The sequence below is a fragment of the Canis lupus genome, chromosome 4 (assembly GCF_003254725.2).
Source record: "Canis lupus dingo isolate Sandy chromosome 4, ASM325472v2, whole genome shotgun sequence".
NCBI lineage: Eukaryota > Metazoa > Chordata > Mammalia > Carnivora > Canidae > Canis > Canis lupus.
Window position 1 is genome coordinate 4,393,521 of NC_064246.1, and position 20,124 is coordinate 4,413,644.

The following is a 20,124-nucleotide window of genomic DNA, read 5'->3' on the forward strand; positions in this document are numbered from 1 at the left end:
CAGGAAAACTCCAGCGCAGATTTTTAAAGTTCCCGCTTCTCCAAGGCTGGACTTTCGTGCCCTGGGGGCTTTCACTGCCTGGCTCCTTGTGGTGCCCCTCCCCCACTTTATTCTTTTCTATTTATTTATTTATTTTTTGACTTCCTACCTTGTTAGAAGTGAAAACTTCTCTCTGTAGCATTCCAGCTGTTCTCTCTTTAAGTCTCTGGTCAAATTTGTAGGTGTTCAGGATGCTTTGAAAGTTACCTAGGTAAGCTTTTGGGGCCAGGTGAGTTGAGGACCCCTACTCTTCTGCCATCAGGCCCCTCTCTCTCAAATAACAAATTTGTGGCTTTGAAACCATAAGTGTGTTATAATATATTGCAGCAGCAATAAGAAGCTAATACAAACTCTTCCTATTTTACCACTGAAGAAAACAAGAGGCTGAGGGTTTGCCCAAAGGCTGCATAGGGAGCAAGGAGCAGCTGGAGCATTCCAAATTCTGCCTTTTGGCTCCAGATCCTACACTTGTCGGCTCTTGCTTGTGTCCTGCCTGAGAGATTGTTGGGAGACCAGGAGCATCAGAAGATGAACCCCACAAGGCAGGCAGACAGGAGCTGGATCCTTGGACCCTCTTGGTTGAGTGGAGGATGGCCTCCATTTCGTTGCTGGAGCCCCTTTCTAGGGGGATCTGCTCACGTCCATGCCGACTGTGAGTGTCCCCCTAACCCCAACACTGGAGATGAAGTCAGCTCCTCATCCCTGCTTACCCAGTTCCACCTGACACCAAGCATGGACTGAGCTACGTGCTGATGCACAGTGCTACCTTTCTCCATCATCACATGGTTTTAAAGGGTCTGGCCAGGTCATCTGTAAGCGCAGCAACCTTATGCATATTAGATTCTCCTGTCTCCAGACATCTGTTTCTATCTCAAACTTCTGTTTATTCATTCTTGTTCTTTAATATAAACAATTCTTTATGTTAGGAGTTCTTTAATAAAAAGATTCTCATCCTTCAATCTTTGACTAAAATAAGTAAGAAGAATTTTAAGATGGTGTTTCAAGATTATTATTCTATTTTTTTAAAATATTAAGCACAGTAAGCATTACCCGACACCACTACTCAAGATATGTCTGCTGAATTTATATTTCAAGTATTTTACGGGCACTTCTTAGAATATCAAAGGAGCAATAGCTAACATTTGATTAGCATCTTGTACTTTAACCAAAAGAACTCACGTAACCTGTCCACTTGATCTTTTCGGAAATGCTAGGAGACCTGAATTTTTATCTCCATTCTTAACTGAGAAACTAAGTCTCAGGTATAATTTGACTAAGGCGCACAGCAGAGCCAGGACAGGAACTCGGGGCTCCCCCACATTGTCAGTTGCATTCTGTTGCCTCTTAGGGGGAATATGGCCCCAGATGCCCTTACAGGGCAATATGTATATTCAGATTCCAGGTCATATGTACTCTTCCCAAGTACAGGAAGAAGATGCTGGGGTGACTGCGTACCACCACGTGGCTGGGGCCCACCTGCTGGAGGGAGTATCTGAGATCCCTGGGCCTTTAACATGAGAACGTCCTGGGGGGTAGTTTGGATGAGGCTCACCCATATCTCAGGGCACAGGTAGGCATCCTGCAGAAGACCCACGGTGCCATGCAAATCTGCTGGCAGGAGGCCCCCAGAGAACATGGCCTCAGCATGGATGATGTGACCCTGAGTGGCCGCAAGTTTCCAGCAAGCATGGGCTCCCAGCGTGATGAAGGCAGGCCTGCTTCTCAGTGCAAACTGCTCTTCTTCCATTTGGGTCCCCCAGGCTCCCAGGTTATTCTGTGCCACTCACCCCACCTCTCCCAACACAGGTGTCCTAGGGACAGGTGAATCCAGGACTTTCTCTATTTTCTTTCTAGGTGCCTTTGGGGTCCTCCCTTTCTACAAGTCTTCTTCATATAAAAGCTCTGGCATCCAAAACATGTTCCCAAGGAGGGCTTTCACAACCTACTTTGAAAGAAAAAAGCAAAGTACCTCTTTGCCTTTCTATTCCTGCTTTAATAATCCTAGTTCCCCCAAGGCAATGTGGATGCCTCTGGCTGGCTGGGAAGGATAGGATACAAGGCAGCAGGGAGAGAAAGCTAGCACAGACCAGTATAGCAGGACATTCTCTCGCTGCCGAGAGAGCCAGTTTGTCCTCACCCTACCCTGGGCTCACCTACTCATGGAAAGGAAAGAGCCTCATTCAGGGTCCCCCAGAGAGAGGTCCCCTGGCAGTGTGGGGATGCCAGATTCTCCCCCAATAACTGGCTGTTTAGAGGGGGTTGCGTCATGTCCCTTCCCCCAGTCTTTAGCTGCCTCTGGGTGATAACTCAGAACCTCTGCCAGAAGCCTCTGAATCCAGGTCCAGCCCAGGAACACTGTAGAGACTGAACATGGAACGTCACGTACTTGTCTACTGCTAGTTTTCAAGTGTGCATACACATCTTTGGGCTTGGAAGATAAAATGAATGTAAGTGTATTACTGAATTCTTTATATCACTCTTTATCTTCTGAGTCGATATCAAAAGTACTGCCACAAGGAGGCTGCTGCTTTTTTTTTTTTTTTTTTTTAGAAGGGACCTTTATGCTTTAAAACCATTGGAGCCCTAGTCTGTGAAATCCTTTCCATTTTGAGTCCTCTGTGGTTCATTCACAAATGTAGTAGATTTTCTAAAACACTGTAAATTTTTTTGCTGCTCTCTACCTTTTTCCACATTGCCTCTCTGTATCAGCTGCGGGCTTCAGGGCAGGAAGAATTCCTAAGCAGCCTTGCTCCTTCCACAGGACATTGGTAGAGAATTTCCAGAGGACAGGTCTTCCCTGCATAGGTGTAGAGAACAAGCCTAAGACTGGCTGTTGGTCCCTCAGCCTCCCCGGCAAAGTGGTGACTGATTAGCAACTGGTAGGACCTCTGCCGCCCTCTCCCTGCATTTCTTTGGACCAGAGCTTCATTTTGTCTGCATCTCAGATTTGGATACTTATCTCTGCATCTTACAGGGACTTTGTAGATGAGCTGGACTACGGGTACATTTTTCTTGCTTCTTAAAGCCTTAGTATCTTGATAAGACTACTTCTTTCCCAGGTGCCTCTTCCCAACAACTAGCTAACTTCTGGCCAGAGCCAGCTTTCCCGAAGACTGTTTTGCTCAGAGATTTCCCGAGATTTCCCACCATGGTCCAGCCGTGTGGCACAGTAGGAGTATCACCACCTCAGATGCTACATGTCGAGACGGGGCACAGCTGACATCGGTTGGGCCAGTTAAATGGGTCCTGTGGCCCATGGCCTCCTTGACTACTGGGAAAGGTAGAACTTCTCTTTGCCTCCAGCCTCGGCCCTGCCACTCCCCACTACCACCTGTACCACTTAGGGACAGTTCACCCAGAACAACTACTTTGCAGGGGGTCACCAGCAGGCTGCCAACATGGTAAAGAAAAACTCAACATGAGACCCTGCATCTTTTTTCCTGGAAAATGACCAGATCACTTTCAGGCTTATTTAATGTGTCATATTTTTTTCCCCACTGGTGCTAAAAAAAATTCTCCTCCATGCACAGCTCACTTGAGCAACACAAATCAATCTGTCTGCAAAGTGTGAATAAACACCCTGGAGAAATCTGTTAATGTATGTAACAGATGATTAGCAGTGTTGGTGGGTGATGGCCTGCAAGGTCAGCCTGCCTTCCTCTTTTGAAGACAACTATCAGAGGAGCCATTTGGTCATAAATTCTCCTATACTAGTATGAAAACTCTATTACTATTTTTCTCTGTTTTTTTTTTTTTTTCATCACAATCAAGCCATTAGGTTGTTATCTCAGGAAGTCAGGGGACAGTGTCTCATATTTTATGAATTTGCTAAGTCATCTCATTGGTTTTGTTGCCACCTGATGCATTATACTGGACTCTAATCTTTTTGGGGCAAGAGGATGACAGAATGTCACAAAGGGACACCCTGAAATGCAGAAACCAAATCTTGCTCACAATCAGACAAGTAATCAAAAATAGAAATGGGATCAAAAGCAAATCTCCTGGCTTCTCATCCACCCTTCCTCTCTGAAACAAAACAAAACAACCTCTTTTCATCTCCAGAACGAGTGTTGGAGCATCCTAACTGCTCCTGCTTGACTTGAAAGAGGATTCTTGAATTTAGTTCTGGCAGCTTGTTCTACAGTAGAGGTGCTTCGTCTTTGCACAAAGATGAAAAGTATGAAACGTAAGTCCTGCCCTGCCCTGTGAAGTGTTCTCCAGCTGGAGGAACACAGCCTGCTGATCCTTTCTTTGCTTATGGTCCACCAGGCGTCATCTCAGGGGTTCTTCTAAACTCTCATGGGACACAGTCCCAGAATGCAGCTTTCCTGTCAGTTTGTGCTATCTTTTGGTGAGCCAAGGATTAATTTGTGCATCACCACTTTGAAAGCAATTACAAGAAAGCCATAATTATGCTAGACGTATAAACAGTGGTAAGTTGGAAGCCACTTTTGAGTCCTGCAGTGCCTACCCCAGGGAGGAGGGTATGAGCATCAGTCCCCAGGACCGCTGCTTCCTGAGTGGTGGTTGACAAAGGCTTCCCATCCACAGAGCAGTGGATGACTGGTGGTAACGGCAGTTTCCAGCTCCTCTCCTGCACCCATACCACTCAGAGTGGCTCTTGTTTTGTTTGTTTGTTTTTGTTTTTAAAGATTTTATTTACTGATTCATGAGAGACACAGAGAGAGGCCGAGACATAGGCAGATGGAGACGCAGGCTCCCCACGGGTAGTCCGATGTGGGACTTGATCCCAGAATCCTGGGATCATGACCTATAGCAAAGGCAGATGCTCAACCACTGAGCCACCCAGGCACCCGGTGGCCCCCGTTTGTGACAGGCAGATCCACCGGGCCCCGAACTGGCATCTCAGGCTGTGCTGACCCGCGTACAAACCCTGTGCCTGTGCTCTCACCAGAATTCCCAGGATGAGCAAAACGCCTGGCTCTGGCTGCCCTGCCACTGATGGGGCATCTCCTCTGCTGCCAGCCACGGCACCTGTCTGCTGGTCTGGACTGACCACGGTCTGCGGTCCTCCACAGCAAAATCAAGTCCCTACTGTGCTCTCAAGGTGTGTATCTGACCTTTAAGGCGCTGATGATCTTGAGGATCACCTGGAAACAGTCTCACAAGAGAACTCATATTTCTTGAATAAAGAGTGACAGCATCTCTCATGGGCTTGTGCTTGATTTGGGTGAAGTTACGGTGAATGAACAGGGCCTCGAATATCTTCCTGTTGTTGTCCTATTTAAAAGAAAGGGAAGGTAAAAGTGAAGGGCATGTGTAATCTGATACCAACCACTTCTGTTCCTAGTGTGCACCCTTCAGGAACGCTTGCTCAAGAGATATATTCATAGCATCATGGTACATAGTTACAACAATAACAAAATATTGGGATCCCTGGGTGGCGCAGCAGTTTGGCGCCTGCCTTTGGCCCAGGGCGCGATCCTGGAGACCCGGGATCAAATCCCACGTCAGGCTCCCGGTGCATGGAGCCTGCTTCTCCCTCTGCCTGTGTCTCTACCTCTCTCTCTCTCTCTCTCTCTGTGACTATCATAAAAAAATATATATATATATTGGAAATAATCAGCTCTGCAATAATAGGGCAGAAGATAAATAGGGGGGAATATATACAGTAGAACACTATAGCAGTGAGCTGCTCAGAAAAACAGTTCAGGAGGATACACATAGGATGCCATTTATAAATACTTTTAAATAGAAAATAGTTCTGTGGATTGCTTAGAGATATGTACATGTGTTTTAAAAGGTATGAAGATTTGTGGGAATAAAAAACCAAATTCATAAGAGTGATTACTGGGGAGAGGTACCAGAGCACTTCAACCACATATTTTTGTTTTATTTCATAAGCTGGTGATAGATGAGAGTGTGTGTTATATTATTCTCTCAGTTGGACTACATTCCATAATAAAAAAGTAGTTTGGAAATACCTCCACTAAATACTGATTTTTTTAAAAGACATTATTAACATGAGAACTGCTAGGTTGTTTTTTTTTCTTTCATGGAATAAAACTTTAAAAAATATAAACAAAAATCTTAATTATCTTATTGAAATAACTCAATTTACAGTTGATTTTTAACTTTATATTTTCCTGTGAATTTTGGGTATTTTGTTGTATTTTTTTGTAGACTTATTTATTTTAGAGAGTGAGCCCATGTATGAGTTTGAGCGGGGTCGGGAAAGGATTGGAAGGGCAAAGGGAGAGGGAGACAAGGAGACTCCCCAGCGAGTGGGGAGCCCAAGGCAGGGCTCCATCCCAGGACCCTGGGATCATGACTTGAACTGAAATCAAGAGCTGGACATTGAACTTACTGCACAACCCAGGCACCCCAAAGTTTGATATTTTATAATGAGTACATAATGGGAGGAAAAAAACTAGGTTGTTTCCATTTGGAAATAAACACATCCTTCAAAAGAATTCTTGAGACCTGGAGTCTTTGCAAGTGAGGACGTTTGACTCTAGAAAGGACACCACCATTTGGGTTCCAAGATACTGACTGAGAAAGCAGTGGATGCTGGGTTGTTGGTTTGTTTTTCATTTTTGCATTTCAATTCATTAAATATCTACTGAGTGGAAACCCCTTTCCTAGCTGCCCTGAGGTTACAAAAATGAACCTAACAAATTCCTCATCCTCAAAAAAGTTGGCAGTCTAGAAAGGAAGAAAACACATTCACTGCTACTTGAATACAAGAGTACAAGGTCTATGGTGGTGAGGACAACAAGAAGCCTAGAAGCATCACGGTGATGGATGGTGGTGCTCCGCTCCAGGCACTGAGAGGACAAGCCGGCTGGAGAAAGTTTTGTTTGAGAGGGTGGTAACATTTAAATGAGACCCCAAAAATGAGTAGAAGCAGCTTTTATTAGAAAGAGTTGGGGTGGCGAATAAATAAAATAGCGAAAGCAAAAGATGACAGTGGGAAAGTTTCAGGCACCTAAGAGTAAACTCAGGCAGCTGACTCTAGGTTGGGATTGGAATTATTTAACTTTGAATATTATACAGAGGAAGTTTGGTACCGATTTTTCTTAAAGCCTCTCATGTATTTGACATTTCAGAGGAATTCATATACCATGACATGAAATGTAGTTTAAGAAATAAAATAATGGCTTTATATCTGAGCCTCTGCTTTTTCTTGCCTTATATAAACATCAATTTTACTAATTAACTCCTGTCTGAAAAATCCAGCAGGTGTTAAACGTCATCACTTCCAAGTAGAGCAAATGCCAGTTCTATTCAGAGAGGGATTGCACGGCTGTCTCCTGGTCTTGCTCAGTTCTGGGGTGGGGAGGGGGGCGGTAATTAACTTGAGGGTGGTCTGGCTGCCCACATCATCAGTCACAAAGATTCCAACGAAGCAAGCCTTCAGAGGGGCAGCCTGGCAATAAATGACTAGTGAGCTACAGAGAGCCAGATGAGATGCTAAGACCAGGAGCCCTTGACCCGGGACTTGCATGGAAGCCCCAGAATCAAAGGCGTCTGAGGACTCGGATCACAAAAATGGAGGCAAACCTCTGAATGAAGTGTACAGGGTGGGAGGCTGGGCTCATGGCAGGGAAGCTGTCATTAGCAAGGGCACCGTCAGCCTGGGAGTCAGGACGAAAGGGCTGGTGCGAATCCTGGTCCACCTGCTCCAGTGTGGGAGAGGAAGGGCATTCTTCTCATTTTCCTATAACTCAACTGAAGCATGCATCCCTCTGGTGGCACAGGACTTTAGTCTCCATCTTGACCCAGTGTCCCCAGCCTCTCTGGGACTTATGCGGGTTCAGGGTGTGGCAGACTCACCCCCACACCAGGCCCCACCTGAGAAGGTTCTGTAGCCACCCCACCCCACCCCCAGCCACATGGACCTTGGAGAAGGTCGCCCTCTGGTCCTGGGGCAGCTCTACTCTCCCTCCTGCTCTGGCCAAGGCACACACACCCCCGTACCCTGAATTCTTTCCCACCTCTGAGGCTCAGGCTTTGGAAACGAGAGCCAAAGACTCTTGGGTGCATCTGCTGTTTAATCCACCACACTCATCCCATCCCTCCGTGAGCAGGGAGGTGCAGCTCAACAGTCCTGAGCACTGTCCCCTCACGCCAGTTTAAAGGTATGAATTTGGGTTGTTCTTTTTGTCAGGTTTCACTCTACTCCAGGTGGTCTAGCTTTTTCCCTTACATGTGTATTTATGTATTTTTTAAGATTTCATCATTTTTTTTGAGAGACCGAGAGCGCGTGCAGAAGGAGAAGGAGAGGGAGAAGCCTAACAGGGCTTGCTCCCAGGACCCTGAGATCCTGACCCAAGCCGAAGGCAGATGCTAAACCAACTGAGCCTCCAGGTGCCCCTCTCCCTTACATGATTACACACACGGAAGGCTTGCCGTTCCTGACAAAGTCCTGGGGAGAGCAGACGGTCCGTATTACAAGACCCCTGGCACGGCCTGCCCCCGTGTGCCTCTGTCGTATTGATAATTGCCACTTACCGAGGGCCCGCCAGAAAGTCTTCTAGACCCTTCACTCACACTTTCTCATTTAAGCTTCAGAACTGTGCCATGTGGCAGGTATAAGTATGCCTGATCCTCAGAGGAGTTTTAGAGCAGTGAACCTATTCTGTAGGACACCGTAACGATGGTTGGATCTATCATACATTTGTCTAAACCCATAGATTGTATAGTACCCAAGTGAACCTCAATGTAAACTCTGGGCTCTGGCTGGTAATGGTAGGTCAGTGCAGGTTCACTGATTGTTACAAACGTCCCACCCTGGTGGGGGATTCTGCTAGAGGGATGCCATGCATGTGTGTAGAGGGGAGGGGTTTGGGAAATCTCTGTATTTTCTGCTCAGTTTTGCTGTGAAACCCAAACTGCTTTGAAAAATAAAGTATTTTTTAGAAAAAGAAGTTGAGAAGTTTGCAGGAGAAGGTTGGGATGGTGGGAAAGAAAAGTAGTGTCCTGAGCAAGAGAGAGACGAGAAGTGACAGCAGGCCTGCAGCTTTATGGAGGTCCCAGCATCAACCTGCAGAAAGTATCACTCCTTATTCTTTTCACCAATTTCCCTGGGTACCTTTGCCATGTGGGGCTCTCCCCTGCCTCTGGTAATTCCTTCCCCAGCAGTCTGGCAGCTCCTCACACCTGGGTATTGACAGGCTCTGGGTCCTCCTGGGAGCTACTTTCAAAGTCAGCTCTTCCCCAGGTTCAGGAAAGTCAGCAGTGTGTTACAGATTTTCCAAGAGCTACAATTTACTAACAATCTTCCTTTGATGTTTAGGAGCTTGTTTGCAAATAGCAATCTTGACCAAGACGAATAACAGGTCGCTAGAGGTGAAAGAGAATTGTGATGGAGCCAAAGATGACAGAGGAAGCTTATGTGATCATACTACTAAGAATCTGGTAGGAAGCAAATGAGATGGAAAATAAATTCATCCATGCACACACACACACACACGATGTAAAGTCAAATCCTGATACTTAGGAACAAAATAATGTCATTTCTTTAAAAGATTAATTCTCCAGGATCGTGCAAATTAGTGGCTTGCTAAAGAATGTTTATAGAAAATTCATTATTCTTGAATAATGCTAGGAACTGAAATATGACAGCATTTGTCCTTTTTTCAGTTAAAAGTTACATGGAAAATTCAAATGTGTCATTTTGCTCTGACAGACACTTCCCACCTTGTAAAAATAGCTTTTCTGTTGAAATAATGTCACATCAAAATGGGATTGACATAGTCTATAGCACTACCCTGTCTTTCAAAGTACTCACTTGGGACCTGTGACCACTTCTTTCTGGTTTCTCCCTTTCGGCATGAAAAAGTCTGTCCTAAGCCACCATTGTGTTTTGGAAACAGATAACTTGTTTAATTTCACAGGTTCACAGCTAGAGTAGAGCTTTTGCCTCAGGATAAAATCATACCTCACGTCTCACCCTCACTTGATTTATAGAGATTTTGGATTTAGATATAGTACTGGAATAAGATTAAGACTTTGGGGCTGTTGGGACGAGGGGGAATTTACTTTTCAATGTAAGGAAGACATGAATTCTAGGCATCCAGAGGGCAGAGTGTTATGGGCTGAACTGTGTCCCCCACCAAATTCAGAATGTCACAGAATGTGACCCTGTTTGGAGACTGGGTCTTTAAAGAGGTAATTAATGGGGTCATGTGGATGGGCCCTATTCTAGCGGGACTGGAGATTAGGACACAGACACACAAAGAGGGAAGACCATGTGAGGACACAGCAAGAAGACGACCATCTGTAAGCCAAGGAGAGACACCTCAGAAGGAACCAACCTGCCGACACTTTGACCTTGGACTTGTGGCCTCTCAAACTATAAGAAAATAAGTATCTGTTGCATAAACCGCTAAGTTTGTGGTACTTTGTTATGGCAGCCAGAACAGACTAACATAGTTGGAGAGGGCCAGAGGGAGGCTGGAGGAGAGAGGGAGGGGCCAGCTATCAATCACATGTGAGTGAAAGTGTCACAGGCCACTTCCCCCACTGAGAACCCAGCCTTGTTAACCACCTGTATCTGTTACCTGCATTGCAGCTGTAACAAATTACCACAGTTCTGGAAGTCCGAAATCTGAAAAGGGTCTCACTGGGCTAAAATTAAGGTGTTGGCGGAATTGTGTTTCTTTCTGAAGGGAAACCTATTTTCTTTCCTTTCCCAACCTCCAGGCTGCATACATTCCTTGAGACACGGCCCTCTTCCATCTTCAAAGCTGGCTAGCAATGTAGCATCTTAAAATCTCAGACTCCGACACTGACTCTCCTGCCTCCCTCTTTCTCTTATAAGGACCCTTGGTGATTACATTAGGCCCTCTCAGATAATCCATGGTAACCTTCCTATTTTATTTTTAAAGGTTTTATTTATTTGAGAGAGAATAAGAGAGAGAGCATAAGTGGAGAGAAGGGTAGAGAAAGAAGCAGACTCTCCACTGAGCAGGGAACCTGACATGGGGCTTGATCCTGGAACCTCGGGATCATGACCTGAGCCAAAGGCAGATGCCATCTGACTGAGCCATCCAGGCACCCCTAACCTCCTTATTTTAAAGTCAACTGATTAGCAGCCTTAAATCCATCTGCTATCCTAATTCCTCCTTGTCATATTACATAACATATTTATGGGTTCTGGGGATTAGGACATGAGCATCTTTAGGAACCCATTATTCTGCCTACCTCATACACCCTGGAAACCAGATAAGACAGTGTATGTCAACTATATTGTCAGGCAACATTGCTTATGGTAAAACTGTCCACTGATTGGTAAATTACTTAGGGACTGGAAGCAGTTATGAATGAACTTCAGATACCTAATATAGACACTATACTTTGGGCTTTCTCCAGTTTTGATGACTTTTTAAAGTGACATATCTCTGTGGGGACCTGGAAGCTATTTTGAAGAGATACTACTTCTGTGGGCAGAGGTCTTTTGCCCCTCCCAATAAAGATCTCACCTCCTTGAACCATGCTGCCACTTGGGAATTAAATAACTCCTGGATGCCATAGAAACTGCAGTAAGAACTACTAAAGGGCTCCTTATGAGATGTCCTGACACTGTCCTGCTGGCAAGCTGGGGCTTCTGTCCTTATCTTTTTAAATAGATTAGTCTATGTTCTATTATAATCATGTGAGTCTGTTTGCTCAATCTTTGGTGTTGTACTGGACTAATATGGTTGGCTTTCATCTTGCAACCAATGAGGAGCTGTATTAGTCTGCTTTGGCTAACAAAACAAAGTACCACAGGGTAGACACCTTAAACAAAAGAAATTTATTTTCTCACAGTTCTGAAGGCTGACATCCAAGACCAAAGTGTTTTCAGAGTTGGTTTCCTTTTGCTATAAAGGATGTTACTGGTATTTTTTATGAAACTTGGAGTCTGAGGATCAGATGATAGTGATGTATCAATGTAAACTTCCTGACTGATGGTGGTATTGTAGTTATATAAAGAGAATGTCCTTGTTTTCTGGAGATCCATAGTATTGAGGAGTAATAGAGAGTCAAGTTGGTAACTCATGCTCAAGTGGTTCAGAAAAAAAATCTTGGTGATGTACTTGCAACCTTTCTATAAACTTGAGATTTTTAAAATTTTAAAAGTTTAACATCCTCTTTTTTTAAGATTTTATTATTTATCTTAGATTGAGAGAGCACAAGTTGTGAGAGGAGGGGTAGAGAGAGAGGAGAGAGAGAATCCCAAGCAGACTCTGCTGAGCATGGAGCCCAAAGCGGGATCTGATCTCGCCACCCTAGATTATGACCGGAGCTAAAATCAACAGTCAGATGCGTAACCAACTGAACCACCAGACACCCCACATTAAGACCATTCTTAAAAAATAAATGAAGCCAATAAGCACATGAAAAGATGCTCAACATTGGCATCAGATGTTCAGTAGTCATTAGGCAAATGCAAATGAAAGCCACAGTGAGGTCCCACTTCACACCTACTGGGATGGTGATAATACCCTCCAAATGGAAAATAACAAAATTGGTGAGGATGTCAAGAAATTGGAACCTTCATACATTGCTAGTGGGAATGTAAAATGGTTCAAAATAGGTACTCAGGCAAATGTATGTATGTGCATGTTCAAAACAGCAGTAATCAAAATAGTCAAAAAAGTAATCCCAACAGCTCAAATGTTCATCAAAGTATCAGCAGAAAATTGTGGTATATCCATACAGTGGAGTATTATTCAGTCATAGAAAGGAATGAAGCACTGATATGTGCTACAAAATGAGTGTAATCCCAAAACATTATTGCTAGTGAAATAAGCCAGACACAAAAGAGCACCTATTGAATTATCTCATTTATATAGCATGTCACAAGAGGCAAATACATAGAAACAGGAGCAGGTTGGTTGTTGCTAGGGACTCTGGGGAGAGCTGCTTAATGAGTATGAAGTTTTATTTTGGAGTGATGGAAATGTACTGAAATTAGGTAGAGGTGGTGTTTGCACAACATCGTGAATGTACTAAAAGTTCACTTCAAAATAGTTCATTATGTCAGGTGAATGTCACCTCAGCAAATTTATTTAGAAAGTCAAGTATTTCAATGTAAATGTTGTCTTACAAAATGGTAAGAGATAAAATGCAGTTGCCAGCAGCTGGAGTCCTTAGAAACAGTATTTCCTGGAACTGGTCTCAGAGGATGGAACTGCCTCGTCTTCTTCAGCTAGCTTAGTCTGTCTGTCAAGACTACTATTTCCCGAGGGCACAAATAGGCCATGGCATTTGAAGCCCACATTAGGGGGAACCACCAGAGTGAGGGCAGAGGGCTGCCCTAGGAAACAGGAGGAACCTTCCTGGAGAGAGGCAGTATGTCCAGACTCATGATAGGCCACTGGTTCTACTCTGCTCTGACGCTGGAAGCTGCACCTGAACCCTCGCAAGATGGCTGAAAACTGCCAACGGGTGCAGAGGATCTGGCTGGGAGAGGCAGACAAATTGGCATGAACTGCTTCTCCCCAAAGGGCATGACCCACTGAATGTGTGTTGGCATTTTTGACTACATAGTTTGTGATATGCAGTGTACAGTTGAAACCTTGAACTACACAGGTTTGAGCTGTAAGGGTCCACTGGTGGGATTTATTTCTGATTAAGTATAGCACAGTACTGTAAACATACTTTCTCTTCCTTATCTTTTCCTTAATAACGTTTCCTTTTCTCTAGCTTAGTTTGTTGTAAGAATATAGTATAAAGTACATATAAGATACAAAATAAGTGGGGGATCCCTGGATGGCTCAGCGGTTTGGCGTCTGCCTTTGGCCCAGGGTGTGATCCTGGAGTCCTGGGATCGAGTCCCACATCAGGTTCTCTGCACAGAGCTTGCTTCTCCCTCTGCCTGTGTCTCTGCCTCTCTTATGAATAAATAAATAAAATATTTTTTTAAAAAAGATACAAAATAAGTGTTAACTATGTTACTGATAAGGCTGCTGGTCAGCGGTAGACAATTAGTAATTAAATTTGGTGGGGAGTCAGAAGTTATATGCAGATTTTTGGTTGCAGGGAGGGTTGACACCCTAACTCCTACGTGCTCAAGGGGCAGCTATATGTAAGTTCAGAGTCTGTATGGTCACCTCTGCAGGCAGATGTCTCCCCAAGAGCAAGCTCCACACTTTACCCATTGGCAATGGCCAACAGCCTCATGTAAGACTGTTCTCCATACGAACTACATAATAGTTTGGTGTCTATAGTGACACAATAGCTCCTCTGTCACTTCCCCGTTCTGCAGAATTTCATTTTATGAAGCTTCAGGCTTAGTCCTAGCAATTTTGTGCCATTTGGTCCATAAATTATAAAGAATAATTTGTTGTTTGGGGGTGGGTTTTTTTTTTTTCACTTTTCTCATTTTATTGGCCACAGGGGAAGGGGACTTTTCCCTGTCACCCAGACATGGTCACTCAATTTCTTCAGCCACTGTGAGCTTGGACCCTGAGGGCCCCAGGGGCTGCCTAGGCATGCAGGGCATACTCCCATCATCTCAGAGGAGCACCAGATAGTTGTAGGGCATGGCCTGGTTGATCATGATTGCATATTTGGCAAAGGGGCTGAGGGGGCCAGAATTATATCAGGGCCCCCAGTGGGGTGGTGGGAGTCAGCACCAGCCTAGGCATTCTCAAGGAGAACAGCACATCTCCCAGCCATCTTGATCTTGGCTGCAGCCAGTAATTTATTGGTTTTATCAGTATTGAATCTTTTATTTCTGTAATTCTGAAAATACAGACTGAAGAGCAAAGAAACAGAACAGAGATGAGCATGGGGTCTCCTTCCTCTGCCCAGCCTTGCCATGCAGGTCTGAGCCAAGGCTTTCACCTGGCCCTGCCCTGTGACTCATGCTCCCACCTCCTCTGAGGCTTCCATAAGTCGACTTCTGGTGCCCCATAATAGTCATGAGTTACAATTCTCCCACTTCAGCTCAAAGTCACTTCTAAGCTATATCCCTGTCAGCCTGCCTGTCTGCTGGGTATGTTCTCTTTGGTGTCCTACGGTCACCCTAAACGCAGACTACCCCACATGAACTCACTGCACACATCTGCAAGCCCTCCTTTCTCTTCTTGAGCCTGGTGAGTGGCCTGACACCATCTCCTTGACAGTGGGCCAGGCGCCTTCCTTCCCCACCTTCCCCAACGTTCAAATCCTAATGTCATCCTCTTTATACTTCCATCCTAGTACCAACTTTCTATCACCCTCCATCTCCTCTCCTTGCCAGAGCTTCAACTGCACACAGGGAGTCTCTCATCTAGACTCATGGAGCTTCCAAACTGGTCTCTTGCTTATCTCATTCACCTCTGGTTATGTCCACACTATGTTGAAGTGATCTTTCTAAAATGTAAAAGTGCTTAAATACCCTTCAGTTGATTATAAGTTTGCTTGATACAAGTCTCACCCTCTTAGAGTGGCATTTGAGACCCTCTGTGATCTGACCCCTACACTCCTGGGCTCCAGAAATAAAGAACAATGCAGTGTTTAGAGCATGTCAGGCTTGTTTGTGGTTTGTCTACCTTCACACATGCTGTTCCTCTGCCTCGTGGGCTCCTGGTCACTTTGCAGGCTCAGGTTGAGTATGAAGCCCTCCCACTCTTCCTCTTATCATCCTGCCCACCCCAAGAAGAATCCATCCTCTCGTTTTTGGCCCCTCTACCCTTCCTAGACTATTGTGGTGACTTCTGGAAACTATGACTGCATATGCTGCTGTGAGATTTGTCTCCCACGAGATAGAGGGCGACAATCATGTATGAATCACTCTCATTTCTTCAGTGCTGTGCCTGACACAGTAAGAGTCAAATGAATGAATGAAGGGTGATCAACCTGGGGTTTTCATCATATTTTTTTCTCCACTGATTAGCTACTTAATGACTTTGGGGAAATAACTGGCTAGACTTCAGCTATTTCATTGGTAAATTGGGGAAATCGAGATGGGTATAATTTATGAATTCTGTTGTATAGGCTGTTTCTCAGCCCATGTTCCTATCACCCTAGGATGAATTTCTCTTACATAGCCATAAAACACGATGCCATTCTCAGAGAGGTGTTTTCTAACAGGTCTTACAAAGAGCAAAATTTATGTTGCTTCATAGAAATGATCACAGTCCTATAGCCACAATCTTTTGGTCATGGTCAGATTGGGTTGAATAGTGCCCCCGCCCCATTCCTACCCACCTGGAACTTCACAATGTGGTTATATCTGGAAATAGGGTCTTTGCAAATGTCATTAGTTAGAGGTCGTCCTGGATTAGGGAAGGCCTTATATCCAGTATATGGCTGGTGCCCTTGGAAGAAAAGGAGAGGACACAGAAACACGGAGGGGGAGGGGGTTGTGTAGATGGGAGCAGGGATTGGAGTCATGTCTCTATAAGCAAGGAATGCCAAGGATTGCTGGGAGCCCCAAGATCAGGAAAAGAAGAGGAAAGATTCTCTTCCTAATATTCTCAAAAAGGACATGGCCCTGCATGGTCTTAATGGTCCTAACATGGTCTTAATTTCAAACTGCTAGCCTCCAGAACTATGAGAATAAATAATAATGAGTTTTCAAGCCACCAAGTTTGTGGTAATTTCTTATGGCAATCCTAGGAAGCCAGTAAACTGGCCCAGCCACATCACCTCTAAATGGCCTCTTCATTGGTGCAGTGACCCACACACTTCAGTAGAGTCGCCCTGAGAAAAAATGAAAAGTGTCTCGTTATATACTATAAGATCCCACACACAGGACTTGAGTCTTTGTTCTTCACTGTATTCACACTGGTCAATGGCATGGTCTAGTTTGAGTAATGAATGTTTAATCCGGCAGGCAGAAAAAGAATTTCATACTCTATGATGGCTGATATAAAAGCAACAGAGCACTTTTAGACTTTTTAGTGCTTGTTCCTGCCAAATAAAATTTTTAGACTATCTGCAAGGTCAAGGAAACAAATGTCTGGGGATAACCATGTAGATGAGAGAGTGGGAAGTATTAAGGGTCACATGGAAGATGGACCTGGGTTCTCTTTTTCTGTTTATTCTGCACTACCTTGTCAAATAACTAGTCAAATGCCCTTAAATATAACAGCTGGTCTGCCAACCTTCTCTAATTTTCTTGACTTTAGTCAGGGCCAGATAAGGAGGGCAGTCACCTGTGGCTGGTGACCAGCAGGCTCCAGCTTCGTTCAGACCAGAATACTCTTCTGAGGATCCACTTGCCCCTCAGGTCTGTTACAGCATGTGCCATGCTAAAAGTTCTTATTCTTGTGCTGGATTAGCCTCGGTGTGATGAACTGTTATATCAGGAAGATACTATCAGGCAATCAAGATATAAACTGAGTAATGGAGACCCAGATAGTAAAATGCATCAAGCTGAACTATCACAGTGTTTAAGTTGCAGAGTGGTTCAAGCTGGATGGGCATGGCCATGGCCTTGTCCCAGCTGAGGGGACCAAAGGGACAGAGGGGACCATGTTCCCAGTGCAGCCCAGTGCGACAGCACCTGATTTTCTGTTCAGGAGTCAGGATATTCAGCTCTACCCTGGCATGACTGTGAGAAAAAAGCAAGATTTCTCTTGGGAGGCTAAAGTACCATTTTTTGCTTCTACATGTACAGAAAACCTGGCCTTTGCTACTACAGTAGTTATGACTTTTCAGGTAAAAGATCTCTCCTCCAATCATGTCTCTTGTTTTGAAGCTCCATTATTGGGGGGCACTCCAACATGTTTGACTGAATACATAAAATCTTTTTGGCAATTCAAAACCAATGTATGTTGAATAAATGATTGCTGTGGACACCAGGAGAACCTCTCCTCAGCTTTTAAGCCCAAAGCAGTGCCACCTTAAGGGCTTACTATCTAACAGGATTTTAGATTTTAGGGTAAAAACAGTGATATCCTTACATTTCTACTTGTAGCCCCCTTAACGTGTGGGGATTGGACCAAAGAGCAAATCTGCATGATATGTACCGTGCAATGTTGGAAATAGTGACTCAAGACCAAAGTGTGGCTAGTGATCCAGGGGTGTGTGTTGGGCTCTCTCTTCAGTGAGCTGTTTTGTGGGGACATGTGGGATCTGACAGGCCCACCTACCAGTCTGTGGCCATAAAAATTAAACCCCTAGAAGTGAACATGGCTTCATAAGGTGGAATCCTCGCTGTAAATAATCCTCACCTCATATTTGGTTTTCCAAATAGAACTTCTTAAATTTTTCTTGATACCTTTGTGTCAAGATTTGAACGTATTTTGAAGCTTTTATCATGAATGGATATTGAATTCTGTCAAATGCTTTTTCTGCATCTGCTAAAATGATCATATGATTTTTATCCTTCATATTGGTAATGTGGTGTATCATGTTGATTTACAAATATTGAACCATCCTTACATGCCTGCAGTAAATCCCACTTGATCTTGGTGAGTGATCTTTATAATGTATTGTTGAATTCAGTTTGCTAATATTTTGTTGAGGATTTTTGCATCTATGTTATCAGGGATATTGGCTTGTAGTTCTCTTTCTTTTTTAAGTCTTTGGTTTTGGTATGAGATAAATGCTACCTTCCTAGAATGAATTTGGAAGTTTTCCTTCCTCTTCCATTTTTTTTTTTTTAATACTTTGAGAAGAATAGTTCTTAACTCTTTTTTGAACATTTGATAGAATTCACCTGTGAAGCCATTAGGTCCTGCACTTATTTCTGTTAGGAGTTTTGATTACCAATTCAATTTCATTACTAATAATAATCTGTTCAGATTTCTATTTATTCCTGATTCAGCCCTGGAAGGTTGAATGTTTCTAAGAGTTTGTCTATTTCTTCTAGATTGTACAGTTTGTTTGTGTATAACTTTTTGTAGTTGTCTCTTATAATCCTCTGTATTTTTGTGATGCCAGTTGCAACTTCTCTGTCCAATTACTTATTTGAGTCCTCTCATTTCTTCTTAAGGCGTCTGGCTTACAGTTTATCAGTGTGGCTCTCTTTTCAAAGAAACATCTCTTAGTTTTGTTGATCTTTTCTACTGTTTTTTGTTTGTTTTAGTCTCTATTTCCTTTATTTCTGCTCTGATCTTGATTTCCTTCCTTCTACTAACATGAACTTTGTTGGTTTTTTTGGGGGGGGGGGTTGTTTTTTTTTTTCTTCTAGTTTTCTTCTAGTTCCTTGAGGTGTAAATTTGATTATTTCAGATTTTCCTTGTTTCTCTATAAACTTCCTCTTAGGACTGCTTTTCTGCATCCCAAAGTTTTTGGAATGTTGTGATCTCATTTTCAATTATCACAAGGTTTTGTTTTTTTTTTTAATTTCCTCCTTGATTTTCTCATTGACCCATTGGTTGTTTAGTAGTGTGTTGTTCAGCCTCTATGTGTTCCTGTTTCCCAGGAAACTTGTGATTTCAGTTTCTTAGCATTGTGGTCAGAAAAGATACTTAAAATGACTTCAATGTTCTTAAATTTTTCAGACTTGTTTTGTGGCCTAACATGATCTATTCTGGAAAATGTTCCATGTGCTCTTGAAAAGAACGTGTATTCTGCTTTTTGGGGATGGAATGTTCTGTATGTATCTGTTAGGTCCACATGGTCTAATGTGTCATTCAAAGCCACTGGTTTCTGTGTTTTCTGTTGGGACAATCTATCCATTGATGTAAAAGTCCCCTACTATTATATTGTATTACTGTCAATTCCTCTCTTTGTGTCTATTAATATTTGCTTTGTGTATTTAGGAGCTTTCATGTTGGGTGCATAGATATCTGCAATTGTTAAATTTTCTTGTTGAATTGATCCCTTTAACATTACCTAGTGTACCTCTTTGTCTCTTACAGTTTTTGTTCTGAAGTCCATTTTGTGCAATACAAGTATTACCACTCCAGCTGTTTTTCATTTCCAGTTCATGAAGTATCTTTCTATATCTCTTCACTTTGGGTCTACATGTATCTTTAGATATAAAGTCAGTCTCTTGTCGGCAACATATAAATGAGACTTGGACTTTTTATCCATTCACCTACTCTTTGTCTTTTGATTGGACTATTTAGTCCATTTACATTTAAAGTAATTGTTGAAAAAAAATAATTGTTGATTGTTATGTTCTTATTGCCATTTTGTTTCTTGTTTTATGATTGCTTTTGTAGATCTTCTCTTTTCCTATCTTCTTCTCTT

At 43.4% G+C, this 20,124-nt stretch overlaps 1 protein-coding gene across 6 annotated transcripts in view; it reads left to right on the forward strand.

Moving 5' to 3' along the window:
• The window catches only part of GNG4 (G protein subunit gamma 4), an 80,620-nt gene that overhangs the window by 17,427 nt on the left and 43,069 nt on the right, over positions 1 to 20,124 (forward strand). For 2 of the 6 annotated variants that reach the window (XM_025448556.3, XM_025448551.3), the window contains exon 1: positions 9,400 to 9,420. The exons of the other annotated variants lie outside the window; for them this stretch is intronic. The gene's annotated coding sequence lies outside the window, so the exon portion shown is untranslated. Of the gene's footprint in view, positions 1 to 9,399; positions 9,421 to 20,124 lie in introns of those variants that run through there. 6 annotated transcript variants of the gene reach the window in all.